The following is a 2,320-nucleotide window of genomic DNA, read 5'->3' as shown; positions in this document are numbered from 1 at the left end:
TCACCGAACCCCACAAGACAAAAGGGCAATCCAGGCAGACCATGTAGGCTGGTAATTTGAGCTAGAAGGAACAAGTGCCCTTGGGTTACATATTCATAACTCCAGGCTGGACAATCAGGCTGCTGTGTCCATCTGTGCTGCTGTAACAAAATGCCTAAGGCAGATCTAACTTACATGAAAACTGTAAATTTACCTCTCACATCTCTGGGTGTTGGGTCACTCACCCCTCTCTAGGCTGAGAAACTAGCCAGATGGTCTTCAAGGCAAGATCAATCCACCACTGATTTCCAGTGAGCTTGAAGCTAGCTAAATTGTATCATCATTTTATCTTTCTCATGTCTTCATTTCCCACTGTTCCCACACACACACCATAACGCCTGCACTTAGAACTGCAGTCGGGCAAGTGTCTGGGGAGTAAAGAACACATGGAGATGTAGGTCACTCTTGAAACAAGAATGCTAGTTTATTATGTTCCAGGGCAGCTTATATAGTGCTCTCCTTGATTAGTGATTATGTCCTAGCTCTCAGGATTTTCTACTGCAAGCCCACCAGAAACCACTTCCTTGTTCTTAGGAACTCATGAGGGTCCCATGTTCAGAGCAACTCTCTCTCTCTCTCTCTCTCTCTCTCTCTCTCTCTCTCTCTCTCTGTGTGTGTGTGTGTGTGTGTGTCTGTGTGTTTGTTTGTTTGTTTGTTTGTTTGCCACTGGCTCTTACAACCTAGAAGACAGACTCACTTGCCATCCAAGGCAATGTGATCCTGAAAATGTCAGGGCACACATAGATGTCAGCCCATTCCACTTTTTCTGAAGGCCAGAGAGTTTGAGCTTATTTTTGCTTTCTCAAAGTTGTTGACAGCAGGTGTGTCCACAAAGGAGACATGCTGACCTATGGTATGGTTAACTAGCATTTTGAGTGTTGAAGTAGATACCTCTACCAAAGTCAGAAAATTCAAGTCTATTCCTTGTGTCATGCTAATATAGTCTGTTATCTCCCCTCTCCACCTTTGGACTAAATTATAAGCCTGTGGAAAATAAGTGAGGTGGATTCAGTATTCCCTGACTGTCCCTCCCGATGCTGTTCTGTTTCTGTCTCTTATTTCTCCTATATCTCTGTTCCTTTTGCCTAATAATTTTAATCCTCATGCTCCTACCCTGGAACGTACAAGTTTTCTTGAAGCTGATTTTTGACAGGAAAGGCTCCTTTTAGTAAGGGCACCTGCTTGCTTTCCAGGAGGGAGTTCTCAATGCTCAAAAGCAGAGAGCTCTCCATAATTTATCTGGTGGTGACATGGAAAGAAGTGCTACTAAGAAGGATGAGCAGGTAGAGGGGTCAGAGTACAGGCATGAAGAGTAGGACACCGGGCTAGGAACTATGGAAAAGAAGGGCTGTCCTTGTTTGTAAAATTGATAACCTTTGGTAGTGAGTGAAATAGTATTTGGAGGGGAAAAACAAACGAAAGGAGAGGAGAGGAGAGGAGAGGAGAGGAAAGGAATATGTTTGCCACCTTTGTTGAAGTAACCTGATAGACGGCATCTGTATAGGTGGGTGAAGCACAGGGAAAGAACAGGTATGCAAAGGTGCTTGAAGCACCCTAGTTGAAACATCTCAATTGTTAAATTCCTGAGGGGCATCCAAATGGACATTCTGATGCACATGGGCAGATCTGGAGGAGGGATCACTACCAGCATAGAACATCTCTGAACTACAGTTAGGAAATCACCCACACTATACTGAGCTCCAACAAAGGAACAGGAAGAGAAAAAAAAAAGAGGCGGAGAGGTTTGAAGAATAACTTCAGCTGAGAAGCAGGAAAAGAGGCAGAAGGTCAGTTCAAAGGCAGGAAGGAGTGTCCCAGAAACCAAGAAAGGAGAGATTAGAGAAGGAAAAGCTACTACCTGCTGAGACATAGAGACATTGTATACAAAGAAGAAACAAAGGAAGACAACTGAGGTGTCACTACCAATGTCCTAGAGCAGAGGGAGAAAAATGACCCTATAAAGAAGCAAAGTCCTCTCTCAGAGAGAAGGAAAGAGGGAAAGGAGCGACCAGCCTAAAAACTGGGAAATGTGTTGATTATCTGTTTGTAAGCCCACTGGGCCAGCTGGTAACACTAGACCATCCTGCATATTTATGTTCCCAAGGGAGAGCCTTCTCTGAGGAAAGACCCCAGGAAAATTACCTCCAAACCAAGAAAGAAGACAAGGTATTCATTGTATGATCCATGACAGGTCAAACAGGGAATTTCATTAGACGGAAATTCTCATATCAGACATTAACAGCAGTTACTGACCTGTATGAGAACAGACAGTGTGGGCCCT

The sequence above is a fragment of the Microtus oregoni genome, unplaced genomic scaffold (genome assembly GCF_018167655.1).
Source record: "Microtus oregoni isolate MIOR12 unplaced genomic scaffold, Mior012 000067F_004, whole genome shotgun sequence".
NCBI lineage: Eukaryota > Metazoa > Chordata > Mammalia > Rodentia > Cricetidae > Microtus > Microtus oregoni.
This window is presented reverse-complemented; position numbering follows the sequence as displayed.